The following is a 14,679-nucleotide window of genomic DNA, read 5'->3' on the forward strand; positions in this document are numbered from 1 at the left end:
GTACATCATATCTATGTTTGGGCAGAATTGAAATTATTGAGTTTATTCAATAGGAAAGATGCAGGGATATTAATTGTCCTTGGTTCAGTTTGCTGAGAACAAACTCCCAGACTTTGAGTCAGATTTGCATGCAGGAAGCTTACTGGGGAACGAACTTGAGAACATTTGTAAGGAAGTGAGGGAAGCAGGAGGGAGCAGAGGGGAAGTTGAGCTGCAATGCACGTACCTGCAAGAGGCCTCAACTCCTTCCCCTGGGAGCCCTGCAGGTGAGATGGTCCTTAGAGTTAGAACCAAGTGAGGAGAAAGGCTGGGCCTCTGAATCCCCATCCATCCATTATTAGTCTCAAGTCACCTTTGGGAGGTAAGCAAGGCTACTTTCTAAGGCACAGGGCAATACCCAGGGAGGATCACAGTTGTGAGCTTTCAGTAGCCAACCCCCCTGCAGCTGAAAAAATGAATGCATCCACCATACAGTGGCCATTTGAGCAGGCAGAACATATGTTTTCATCAAATGTATACACATTGTGAAGAAGAAATCATTGGATCATCCTTTTATTAATTTTGGCTATTCATCCTTAAACTCAGGTGTGCATGAAAATATCATATCTGTTACTTAATTTCAACTCCAAGTCCCCATCTTACCAGGATATAATGGAAATATAACTTCAGTTATTCTTGGGACCTCCTTTCCAACTCAGGCTTATTTCTAGGATCTAGGGTGTTAAGGAGGGACAAGACAGGGAGCAAAAGGAGAGAATGGTTTACTTATGACATGGACATTCTGATTGCCCCTAAGATCACTGTCATCTCGTCAAGGCCATGCTTGGGGAACACCCATACTTATGGTCTTATTTCCCTGGCCACTCTTTCTGGAGACTAGTCACTGTCCCAGAATACTGCCAGAGAAAACAGCACCTTTCTTTACTGTCCTGGACGCACTGACCTATTTTTCTCTAAAGCCTACCTCAAATGCCCCTATCTACCTACCACATTTATAAGCCACTCTGTCTTTTCCTACAGATCCTACCTCTCTTGAATTTCTGGAACTAAACAGCAAATGCATCTTTTTTGGAGGTAAAAGGGGCTTAATCTTCAAATCTTTTTTGAAGGAAATAGCTGCCATCTACCTTTCTCAGGAATCAAAGAAAGGAAGAAAAGCAAAAATAGTTAAGTTCCTACACGAAAACAGTCTGAAGATTAGTTTTTGGCCAAATCACTTAAAGGACTCTTATTTGCTGCATATTCTGGCTACAAGAAAAAAGTAACATTTTCAATAGTCACGAGCAATTGGGTCTTATATACAAGACAATTTCAAGAACAGTTATCCAAAATGACTCTTACAAAAAGGTTACTTCTTTAAGGCTGAATTTGACCATAAACACATTGAAACATTTTATTTTAAATGTATCCAAATTTTAGGCTATTTTCCCTCCAACCTAGCCTGTGTATTGTAATGATTTCTGTTAGCAAGCATTCTGAACTTAAAATCTTATTTTGGACACATCAGAGATGTAATTAGCTACAGGAAGCCCCAATCTTTGAATGTGTCACTTGCCAAAGGATTGTTTGAACATCTGTTTTTATTAGACTGTATGTTCTAAATGTCGCAAAACAATAGCATAAATTGTGCTGTGTGTGTGTGTGTGTGTGTGCGTGTGTGTGTGTTTGCAAGATTTCAAGCATTTTATAGCAGGAACAATTCCTTTCTTTCTCTCTTTCCACAGCATTTAATGTTTGTATTATAAAACTAATACATGCTTAATGCAGACAAACTTAGGAAACAAAGGGTAAAAATTTTTAATCATCCATAATCTCATCACTGCTAACATCAGTTATATATGTTGGTATTTTTTCTATGCCTAGGAATACTTATTATTTCTTCTTATAAAATATTATCATACTGTCCTTTGTTTAGTAGTATTCTTTATTTCACTCGGTAATACCCTAAAAACATAAAAAGTTGATAGTCTCAGGAAACAGTACAGACAAACAGTACATTTGTCTTTCTGTGGCTTTGTCCTATGCTCTGTCCTCTTCTCCCAGGCTCCAACTTTCCAGTCCCCATTCCCACCTGCTTTCCTTCTCCCATTATACCTGCATGATCCACAGTTCTGGCTCCCTTCTTGTTCTCCTGATTAAAACATCTCCACTACAACTGATCTTGGAAAGACATCTGAGTGGCAATAGTTATATTGGTAGGAAATGACAGGTAACCTATCCCCCAGGTAGTTTTTCAAGGATGTTTAAACTGTTCCCATCTTTGATCTGTAAAAATCAACTCCTCTTATTCAAAATGACTTGAAACCTCAGCCTTATTCCTGTCTTCTCCCTACTCCTTCCCTCTGCCCTGTCCCATCTCAATTCAATCAGATTTGAGTTCAGGCCTGCTGAACTTTGCTTTTACATGCCCTTGTGCAGCAGCCTTTTCTCTGTGCTCCTAGCACTGCCCCAGGGTGGTGTGGTCTTTCACTCCACCGAGTTTTGAAATGTCCTTCTCCCTGACCTTCCTGGCACCTTCTTTGCCTACTCCTGCTCATCTTACCTACAGACAAAAGATGAGACCTTCTGCAAGCACAGTTCAAACTAGGTCTCTGCTACCTGGAGAATAAAGACCAAATGCTCAGCTCCTTGCACAACCTCTGCTTAATGAATGACACCTCACTTCGTGTACACACTGCTACAACCAAACACATCTACTCTGCACTGCCTGTGGCCCTCAACCTTCCCTGGTCCTCACCTTTTCTCTTCCCAGCTCCTTAGTTTGGAACATTTTTCCCTCAGTCCCAAAAAGTGTATGTTAGAAATTTAGTCTCCAGTGCAACAGTGTTGGGAGGTGGGGCCTATGAGAGGTGCTTAGGTCATGGTGACTCCACTCTCATAAATAGATTAAGATTAAGCTGGTTATAAAAGGGCTGCAAGGTGGATCTCTTGCTTTTTATGTGCACTGTCTTGTCCTTCTGCCTTTCATCATGGGATGAAGACCCTCACCAAATGCTGGCACCTTGATATTGGACTTCCCAGCCTCTGGAACTATGAAAAGTCAATTGATATTCTTTATTAATTACTCAGTCTCTAGTATTCTGTTATAGGAGCACAAAACAGACTATCAGCCCCACTTAGCCTCGACACAGGTATTTGTGTCTAATAAACACATATCTGATGCTTACAATATGCCAGGTATTGTTCTAAGTACTTTATCTATATTAACATTTAATCCCCATACCAACTTTCAAGAGGTGATGCCTATTATTATTCCCATTTTGAACATGGGAAAATTGAGTTTCAGAGTTATACGATCTCTCTGCTGCCTGTTTTGATGTGATCCAAAAACTGAGCCTCAGATTAAATATTACTCTTGATAGTTCAGTGAAACTTTTTCTCATGCACTTCTCATATCCACGCAACAAGGCCTTTACTGTCAGTATGCAGACTGTGCTGCAGGTGAGGACATGGAGGTGCAGGGAGTCGGCCAGATTCAGATCTGGTCACAAGGTTATGAGGAAAATTACTGGTTGTCTGATCTCCAGCTTCCTGCTCTGTTCTCATTCCCGGCATGTGTATATGGTGGGGAGCTGTAGGCGGGAGGAAGCAGAAGGTGGGGTCACCACAAAGTGGGGCAGCTGTCCTGACTCAAGGCCCAGGCCTCTGCTGGCTCAGCAAAAGTGAGAGGCTGGCACTTTCTCTGAGATTTACTTCTGCTTTCCATCTGTTGCATTAGACTAGAGGTCAGCAAACTTTTTCTGTGAAGGGATAGGTAGTAAATATTATAGGCTATGCAGGCCAGATGATATCTGTTGAAACTACTTAACTCTGCCATTATAACACAAAAGGAGTGACAGACAATACATAAACAAGTGAGCATGCCTGTGTTCTAATTAAACTTTCTCTACAGAGAAGCAGGGGCTGGATTTGATCCTCGGCTTGTATAGTTTACCCGCTCTAGATCATATTTAATCACGTAAGGAATACAAGGATTGTGGGGTGAGCCAGCCAATTCTAACTGAACTGGAGAAGTCAAGGAAAGAAGATGATGGATGTAAAGTTTAAAATTCTCATTTTATGGTATAGAAAATCAGCAAAATAAATCTTTTCACCTATAGTCTCAAGGCCAATGTAGTCTAATTACAAGTCAGAAGCAGTCTGGTCCTATAAAGTGCTGCATAAACAATGTAATGTACTGGCAACCTTGCCAATTCTCTTGTGAGAAAGTTGGGCATAGACTGGGAAAAATGGGGCATCTGTTAATGATTCTACTGTCCATGAGTGCTCTGAACCCCCAAACCACTTCTCTTTGCCTTCTAACCTATAAAATGTAGATCTGAAGTCTTTCCGTAAGATAGTCCAATTAAGATAGTCTACCCTGAAAGTTATGGGTATAATTCCCAAAGTGTCCCTGTCTTAGTCTCTTTTGTGTTGCTATAACAGAATACCTGAGACTGGAAAATTTATAAAGAAAAAAATCAATTTCTTATACTCCTGGAGGCTGGGAAACCAAGGTTGAGAGGTTCACATCAGGTGAAAGCCTTCTTGCTGCATCATCCAGTGGAGAAAGGCAGAAGTGCAAGAGAGCATGCATGAGAGGGGGAAGAGGGCCTGATGTCTCATTTCTATCAGGAGCAGCTCCCATGAGAACCTACACCCTCCTGCCATAAGGGCATTAGTCCATCCATGAGAGCACAGCCTTCAGGAGCTGAACACATCTCAGAGGTCCAACCTCTCAGCACTGTCACACCAGGGATTCAGTTTGCAACACATGAGCTTTGGGGGATGCATTGAAACCACCACAGCCCCATCATCACCCACTCTACAGCCCCTGCAAGCTATTTGCCTCTCCCCATGGTGCCCTCTACCTTCAAGCTTGCATACTGCTACTCATGCAGTTTCCTCTTCCAAACTGTCTCTTCTCTTTTCACGCCAGTGTTACCTGCTCCCGGGCCTTATGTAATGGCATTTGTTTCTCCTGTTTTGTCCTCTGCTGGAATCTATGTTGTATTTTTCTTTAGTAATTGATATATTAGTAGTAACCCATATAGACCACATAGAATTTGTTCTAACATATAATTTGTTTAATATTAACTATTAAAAATGTGAATATTATTAGTAATAAAATATAGTTAGAAAATGGAAAGATAGATCTTATTCATTAAAAATACATAATTTGAGCCCAGCATGGTGGCATGTACCCACAATCTTAGCATTTGGGAAGCTGAGACAGGAGGATCTCCGCATCTTAAAGGCCAGCCTGAGGTAATAGTGAGTTCAAGGCCAGCCTGAACTACATCATGAGACCCTGCCTCAAAAAAAAGGAAATAAATAAATAAGTAAATAAATAAAATGCATAAGTTCAATATAAGACCTAATCACTTGTCGATTTTTATCAAGATAAAAAGTACTCTGGTACAGTTTGCTAACTGCACAAAACTTTGCATGCAAGCACACAAGCACAAATAATTGACACACACACACACACACACACACACACGAGTTTATTCGCTCATGTTAAATAACCAGAGGAGGAAGTATAAGTCAGATGTATCGGAGGTATCAGAGACCCGGATTCTAAGTTTTTGCTCTTTCTTTATTAATATGTGACTTTGACCTCCAAAGTCCAAAATGATTTTCCCCAGCAAAAGAGAGAAAAGAGAAAACCAACACCTCCTGGCCAACTCAACTCCCTTTAGGTAACTTCTCCCTAAAGATCTACATAGCATGGTCCTCGCTGGCCAATCAGATAGCCATATTGAGCTGCAAGAGAAATTGGGAATCAGTCTTTCAGCTGGACATGTGTGCAAGACTCTGTCATTAAATAGGAAAAGAAGAATGGGCACTGGGGCATATAGAGAAACTGAATTTAATGTAACCTGACTAAGGGTATCAAGGTTAAAGGGGTTGGCATATCTGTGCACCAGATAACACTGTCAGGGACAACCCTAGAAGTTATGAGTAAATAATTATGAAGAATAAAATGCCAGAGGTAAAACTGATAAACACTTATGAAAGCACAAGATGCCAGAATAAGCTCAATATAACTATTGATGCAAATTGACTACCTCTTGTTTACTGAAAGTAGAATGAGCTATAATAAGTATAACTTTAATTTCATATAAATAGAACTGATTATAAGCTGCGTAGTTATCTGCTGGCTATCTGCATGCATTGAGTGCCATATTCCTTTGTGTCTCAGTATCTGTTTTCTTTCCCTTCTCCTCCCTCTGCTACTGCTCATCCCCCTCCTCTCCTTCTTCTTCTTACTCTTTCTCCTTCTTCCTCCCCCCCCCCCATCTTGTACCAAGATTTGTATTTAATGGATGAAGCTGGAGTTGATCTATAGAACTGGATGGTACATTCAAGCAAGAAGCATTTTTATTCTGACAGAAATTACACCATGATCAATGGCTCTAGAAGAGAATATCTTTGTTTCAAAGCCCAGAGGCCCCAAACACTGCACAGATATGGACTAAATATTTGGTAGTAGGTCCAGGGATATTGTATCTTCTTGATGGAAATCGTTAGCTTGATCAGTACTTTTTGAAACTTTGCCTCCCACAGTTATTCATAATTCAGACAAATATAAGATTATATTCCAAAAAGAGCTACAGAAATTTAAATATAATCCCAAGCTCAAATAAATCTGCAAATTGCTTCTGAAATTGTGACTTGTTCAACCAAAACAACAACAAAACAACTCTCCAGCTATTCAACACACATAGTTGAGGTTGTTGGGAAATGAATTCAGGTTTCAGTTGTTAACTGTCCCATCCACACATTTATTTGACTTGGCTAATATGTAGAAAGAAAGACAGATGCTCGATGTTCTTTAAATTTTCCTTCACTTTCAAGTTCAAAGCATTTGGTTGCTGTGCCACATAGGAAAGAAAAAGTCTTATGAATCTCTGAAGGCAAATAAATAAAAGGTCTCAGAACTCTCTACTTTCCAAAATCCCTTGCTCTAAGATACCAGCTAAATAAAGATTTCCAACAAACTTCCGCTGCCTAGCTATATGAGAATTCTTTTTAAAAATTTGATATGCCCTCTTCATTTCCAAATCTGATAAATATCCCATAAGTTGATCATGATTGAGGGCCAAATAATCACCTTGATCACATTCTTTATCTTAGCATAGAATGATCCTGGTTTGCAAAGTTCATGGCACAGATTTGACTAGTGAATGAAGAAATGAAAGATTTCTATTCCTTATTTTTATTTCACACTTTTTTTGGATTTCATAAGGCTACTGAAACCTTTTTTCTCCCTCTATTCTAGAAATTACCTAATCTGTTGCAAGTGGTTTTATCTTTATCCACATTAAGACCAAACTTCTCAGATGTCTTATGGCCCTTCTGAGGACATACAGGAATTTTCAGCATTGAAACTGGCTCACAGGCCACAAGCTGATGCTTCTGTCTTAGCAACAGGTACATTCAACAAATGTTAGCTTTTCCCTTCTTGTCTGAAAAAAGTTGTGGCCTCTATTCCTGTTGGCATATAATTACTCATCATCATCCTCATCCTCATCATTATTGTTAGGTACCAAACAGGAAGGCCTTGATCATTTAAATGTCTAAGTTTTTAGCACTTAAATTTCCTTTAATACTCTGTTTAATTTATCTTTTCCATTTTTCATGAGCTCTATTTCTACACAAGTTACATCAGGTTTGGGCTTACAGTGGTGAAATACTGTATTACAATCAGAATTGTCCTTCATTGAAACTCAGCCAGTGTCTTTGAAATGAATCTTACCAAAAACAGTATTTTTAATTCTAGTGTTCTTAGTCAAAACTCAGTACCACAAGTCTGCCTTGGGAACTGTTACAGACATAGGCTGATAGATTCACTAACAACAACAAAAACAATAACAACAAAACTTTTCCCTGCATTTTCCACTCAGAAATGCCCAGCCCTGCAATAGTCTTGATCCTCACTACAATGACATGACAGAGATCCTTGCTCTAATGACATGACAGAGGTACTGTTCCACCAGCAAGCTGGCACCACCTCTGTCTATGAAGACCTTGGTTGCAGAAAGAGGGTGTAGATTGCTCAAGATATTAACTTGGCACTTTTCGTCTTCATTCAGATGCCTTTGGGGGTAAAAGTACTGAGCCAATCCACAATAATAAAACGGTCATAAAAATGAGAATCGTTATCGTTGGAGTCTCTGGATTTGATTCTCAGCAAAGAAAGTGCCTTTGAGGAAGCGCCAACATTCCAAGCTCTACCTTTGTCCTCTTGCCCAACCCCCTGTCCATTCTTTGATGTTCATGGGAGAAATCCTTTATAGGGGCCAGATCCTCTCCCTTTGCATTCCCCCGTAGCAAGCAAACCCTTTCATTTGTGTGGCACTCTTGGTTTATGAACTGTTCCCACATCTTTGGCCCCACCTCTGCTGTCTTTGGAGAAATAGAAGCCTGTGTGTTCTTAGGATGCATTTTCAGCTTGCAGCCCTGCCCTGGCCACCTGGCTGAAGTGAACCAAATTCATGTTCCCAACCTTGTGTAATTTGGAATTTCCTTGGTAAGGCTAAAGGATAGTGACTTATCCTTCATCCAGGTTTCTCTGACAACTTGACCAGTAAGTAATAGGAGCAGGGAGAATCCTCAGGGCTAAAGCAATACACCTGGTGTGCTGGGGACAGGAACTTGCCTGCCAGGCTTCTGTGTTTTGCATAGCTGCTGGCTCACTTTTCCAAAGGGAGTTGACATCTGCTGACCCAAGGACACCTGAGCCCAAAACAAAGGAGGATAAAGTCTCTTAGTTTCCATTAATAAGTTCCAACATCTGTAATCCATAAGCAACAAAGAAAGCGGGATTTGGACTTCATGATTCTACCAGTCTTCGCTGTTTCCCTGTGATATGGTCCCTTTTACAGTTTTTCTATAAATTCTCTTTTATCAGAAAACTGAATCCTATACATAGAAAAAAATTCAAAGACTACAAGTTGTATACAAAGCAGAAAGTATATCTCCTTTCTGCCCCTGTCTCCCCATGACTCTTCCCAGAAGATACAACTGTTAATGTTTTCTTGGTTTCTTGTGCATCTTTCCAAACCTATAGTCTCACACTATCTCTTTTCTGTTTTTGTATTGATGTAGGTTGACTATTTAATTGTTAGGTAATAAATCTATCTTTCTATCTATCTATAGATAGAAAAATAGATATAGGTATATAGATATATTATGCATCAATACAGAAACAGAGAAGAGATAGTGTAAGACTATTCAACACCATTCAGAGGGCACCTTATGTGCCAAATTCTTCATTATCCCTAAAACACTCATATGTGAAGCTTTGAAAATTATAAATTTTACATACATCACACACTTTTTCTGGCTAAATCTAAACACTGAAATAAATAATATTTCCTATAATTAATTCCCCAAATGGGTTTTTACACAGTATCAATGAACTGCAAAAACTGTACAAGGAGGTTGATTTCTGAGAACAAAATGGCTCCTTTTAGGTTTGTTGTCGAGCTTTTGCTTAGGAAATGCTTCTCTGTGTACATGTTGGGGAGTGCTACTGAGAAGCATCCTTCAGCTTCATGCAGACTTTCTGGTTTCCTTCTCTCTGCCCAGAACCCTAGGTTAGGAACTCCTCATCTCAGAAGTCACAGGTTTGGGGGTTGGCTTTTCTCCACTGAAAAAGACTCTCAGGCAAGGCAAACATGGGAGACACTGAAACCAAAGACTGACCGACAGTACTTACTAAGGACTTGCATTGCCAGGCACTGTGCTAAAACTCCCCGTACTATTCATATACCTTCTAACTCCATTAGATATGTACACCTGTGATTCCTATCTTACAGATGAAGTCTTGGAGGGGTTAAGTATCTTGCTCAGGATAAGTGTTCTGCCCTAAAATATAGCAATAAAGGGCCTGTTTTAACTCTTCAGCCCACGTTCTCCGCTTGTTGGATTACCACTGCATATAAACATCCAAGCTAATATTGATCCCCAATCACTGCATTTCCTAACCTCTCCAACAAGGAAATCTTTTCTTTCCCCTCCATCAACACTGATGCTATCTGGTTCTATGACTCAGTCAATCCCCTGACTCCTGTCTTTATGTCTTGTCAGATGGCTCAAGTTTGCACTTTTGGCTTTTTTGCTATTTGGCCATTTTTATTACTTATCATTATAATGTGATTTTTATGAGGTTAAAAGATCTTCAGGGAAAGAACTAGTGTGTTACCTCTCTTATACCCATGGTATGCCACCTTTGTGGACTGACAAGCTTGAATGACAAACCCATGTCGGTGAATTGGTGTCAACAGACAAAGGGGTACAGTATGAAGGTTAGCCCAGGGTCACGGTGAGAGCTTCAAACCAGCCTTCTCTTGTTGCTACTGAGTATTCATGCACTTTGGAAGTTAAGAGAGAGAAGATACTTCATGCTGGCTTAGGAAGTAACACAATTTTGAAAAAGGGAAATGTCTCCATTGTGGGTTATGGGCTGAACATGGGCAGTAGATTGGGAAAAAAATGCTGCATCTGGTCTCAGCATCATTAGTTCTACCACTCAGAGCTAATCCTGCTCTAGCACCTCAGGGACCTTTGCCTTTTGAAGAAATATAGCTCCTGTGGTTACCAGGCACATGTGCACAGGAGAATGTGTATTTCAATGGAGTCTCACCATTTCTGCAGGCCTTTGGGTGATCACTTTTCTCTCTCTCATTCTCTCACCATTTAATAGTCCCTATATTCTCACTGGAGCAAAAGTGCAGCAGATAATGTCTCTCCACAGAACTGAGCTAAGGACTACTGCAGCCTGAAGCATTCTAAGACCACACACACCCATTAACAAACACAGGTCACAAACAGCAATTGGGGGCAATAGTTGATTTCTGGGTCAATACCTCTATCAAATCAAAGGCTCTGATCCCATGGAAAAATAATGTTTGAGTGATTGCATGTGATATAAGACATCAGTCAGAGAACCTAAAGGATCAGACCATCCCAATTCTTCTGTTACCTTCCTCACACACATCACCAACTTCTTCCTTTTCATATTTACCCCAATATTCTCAGGAAGGTGGCAATTCCCATCCTGCTTAAAACACAGATTAGTTGAAATCTCTATTGGAGTAGTAGAGTGAACTTGACACCACTTTGGAGAAATATGTGAGCCAAATTTATTTATTATCCTTTAAGACCTAGAGAACTGAGTCCACTTGACAGAGAGAGAAGCATCCATGACAAATGGTGGATCAGGTTGTGTTTTTCCCTAAGCACTTGCTCATTCTTTCACTCAGAAGTGCTCCTCCAAAGCTGAATTCATTTCTGATATGCTCCTTCATTTAGTGGATCAATCATTCCTTTAGCATGAGAGGAGGGCCTGCAGATATAGGTGTATATGTGGGTGAAGGTAAAGATGCAAACACGGGAGAACTTGGAAGTGACACTACGTGATATTTTCTTGATGTCATCACAAGGGTCAATAGGGGCAATCAGTTTTGGTCTATTTCCTGGATAACCATTATGTGGAGACAGGGACTGTCACATGAAACCTTTCTCGGAGCCAAAGAATTACTGCCCCCTTGTTTATCCTCCACTTTTTCCTCTGCATAAAAACATTGCAAGGCAAGATCTGAATGTTCCTGTTTTCTCTGGTTATGGATTCATTAGCCCTTTAACTTTTGAGCTGTTAATATATCAGGATAAAGGCCAATTGCATTAGTGGAATGAAGTACAAATTAAAATAATTTCAGCCACCCAGCATATTTTCCAAAACTACCAAGAAATCAAAGTTCCTGTGGTTCAAAAATGGGATGCCAAATGTTGGAAGGAATCAGTGTCTGGTCTTTCTCCAAAAGAGGCTGTCTTGAAAACTCTTGCCTGGTCATTAAACCAGAGAGGTCTGCTTTCTTACACTGAGGTCCTATGCTCCTTCAGATGCATTTTCTGCCACATTCATGCTATTTTGTTTATGTAGGGGGAGGTGTTTTGTTAAGAGAAAGGAAAATGGGTTAATGGAAGGGGGTCCCAAATTCTTTTCTTATGTGCCTAAAGTCCCTCTGGGATTGATTTCATTGCTGCTACAATAAAAGTAGTGCTGACTTTAGGTTTTCTGGTTCAGTCAAATATCTTTAATCACTTTCAAACTGAAATAAAAGGAACTTGGCAATGTAAAACTTTGGAACACTTTGATTCTTAAAAAGAGAACTTGGGGACTGTTGCAGATATGTATATAAATCATCTTGTAAGCATTAGAAAGGATTCCTCTTCTTGTAATGCTTTCAGGATCCCCTAATCAAAACAGCCCCTCCTTGTTGCCGACAACATCAGAAATGCACAGAGGTACATGTATTAGAAGGTAGATTCTCAATTTCAGTTTTTGCTTTCAGGGCCAAACCTTGTCCTTAAGAGATGTTGTCACTTACCAGGTCGAAGACAAATTCAAAGTAGTAAGTGTCTGGATCCCCACTAAAGGTAGACAAGACTGCAAGTTGACAAAGAAAGGCTTTGAGTCCACGTGCATTGTCCTTTCATCTGTCCCACTGGGAGAAGAGGGAGGAAGGTTGAAGAACCTCAGGAGGGATCAATAGATAGTTGGTACTGGGTTAGATCCACAGCACTGCAAAAACAAAGCACAAAAATCAGATCTGGATGAGATGGAACATTGGCAGGACTTCGAAGTGGCAATGTGAGAGGGAAAAAAGCAGGCAGCTGCAACTTTTGGTGACAAGGAGGGAAAGTAAATCAGGCTGTCCGTTTTATGTGAGCAAGCTGCTGTAGTCCTTGAGATAAAAGGTGAGAGGCACAGAAACACTGGATGAGATGGATGCAAGGCAAAATGGCTACAGGTCTGGCCCAAAACTGACCCTAACTTCACCACACCTTCATTATGATGCATTTCCCTAATGAGATCTCCTCCCAAGGAGCAGAGCATAACACATTTTTTTATATATTAATTGGTACATTTTAGGTATACAATACATTTATATTTATCATTGGGTGTTTGTACCTGAACATGATGTATCTTGGTTCTTAATTTTTTCCCCATTACCTATGCACCCTTCACCCCCACCACCCTTCCTATTTACATAGACTTTGTTTCCTTTTTTTTTCCTTTCTCACACTTTTTCCTTTCCTTTCTTCCCTTTCCCCTTCCCCTCCCACCACCCCTCCACCTTTGGACCTTTTCCTATTTCAAATTATCAATTATTCGTTTTAATCATTTTCATCCTTATTTACACTTTCAGTTTCTCACACTAGAGAAACTATTCGGTATTTACACTTGTGTGTCCTATTTATTTCACTTAAGAGGATGGCCTCAATATGCATCCATTTAGCTATAAATGTCTCTAGTTTCTCGTTCTTTATGGCTGAGTAGTACTCCATTTTATATAAAAAAAAAACAACCACATCTTCTTTATTCAGTTTCCAGTTGATGGGCACTTGGGCTGTTTCCAAACCTTAGCTATTACAAACTGTGCCGCTATAAACATAGGTGCACATATATCACTGTGGTATGATTCTTTTAATTCTTTGGGGAAGATACCCAGCAGGCGAATAGCTGGGTCAAATGGGCATAACACATTTGAAAGCACATTTTGAACCATGTGCAAGCTCACACCTGCACAGTAACTAAAATACACCTTGTTCAGAGACACCTACTGCTTTTGGAGGAAAATAATGAATAATGACATTGCTCTGGGATGCCTTTAAAAGTAGAACATATCCTTTATTAGGTGCTTTTCCATCTGTGGAGTTGCGGGCTGACTGTGGAGCAACCAACTCCTCTCTCTCTTCCTGGGGCTGCCTACAGGATCATAAGCTCTATTTTCTCCCTATAATAAATTTTACAATTAAAACATTTGTCTGTATCAAAATAAAAAAGGGCTTGGGACTCAGCTCAGTGTCAAGGCCTTAGGGTCAATTCTCAATACCAAAAAGAAAAAAAAAAAGCTTCTGCCTATAAATTCATGATGTTTTAATTTCCATGATCACTGAAACGAGGGCCCACAGGGGCCAGTGGCATGGTCACAAAAATACAAATCAAACAGATCTATAAGAGTTATGGGTCTTAGTGATATATTTGCGCCCATGCTCATACCAGCACAGTTTGTGATAGCTAAAACTTGGAAACAGCCCAAATGCCCATCAACTGGAGACTGGATAAAGAAAATGTGGGTTTTTTAATAAAATGGAGTACTACTCAGCCATAAAAAATGAGAAATTAGAGACATTTATAGCTAAGTGGATGCACATTGAGGCGATACTCTTAAATGAAATAAATAGGACACACATGAATAAATTCCGAATAGTTTCTCTGGTGTGAGAAACTGAAAGTGTAACTAAGGACTAAATGTATAATAGGTCATGTGAAATAGGAAGAAAAGGGGCAAAGGGGAAGGAAGTGGGAGGGCTAGAGGAAAGGATAGAAGGGAATGGGATTAATATGAGAAAATGGAAAAATAAAATCTTTGTAAATAGGGAGGACTGGAGGGGTTGAAGGGAGGGCTGGGCAAGGGTGAAAAATAAGAACCAAGAGAGACTATGTAAAGGTGCAAATTTCCAATGAAGAATGTCATTATATTGTATACCTAAAACTACCAATGATTAGAATGAATAATTGAAAATGTAAAATAGGAAGCAAAGGTCCAAAGGGGTAGGGGTAGTGGGAGGGGCAGAGGAAAGGAAAGAAGGGAAAGGAAAAATGCTGAGAAATGGAAAAAA

General features: G+C 40.0%; 1 long non-coding RNA gene across 2 annotated transcripts in view; it reads right to left on the reverse strand.

Moving 5' to 3' along the window:
• Positions 1–6,275: 6,275 nt before the first annotated feature.
• Positions 6,276–14,679, reverse strand: part of LOC110348078 (uncharacterized) — a 148,396-nt gene continuing 139,992 nt past the window's right edge. For both annotated transcript variants that reach the window (XR_015449335.1, XR_015449334.1), the window contains exons 6-7: positions 12,381–12,574; positions 6,276–8,721 (exon numbers count right to left, since the gene is read on the reverse strand). This is a non-coding gene — a long non-coding RNA (uncharacterized LOC110348078). The remainder of the gene's footprint in view (positions 8,722–12,380; positions 12,575–14,679) is intronic.

Source organism: Heterocephalus glaber, unplaced genomic scaffold (assembly GCF_053883595.1).
Source record: "Heterocephalus glaber isolate CG9 unplaced genomic scaffold, H.glaber_assembly_v1.0 deba00000676, whole genome shotgun sequence".
NCBI lineage: Eukaryota > Metazoa > Chordata > Mammalia > Rodentia > Bathyergidae > Heterocephalus > Heterocephalus glaber.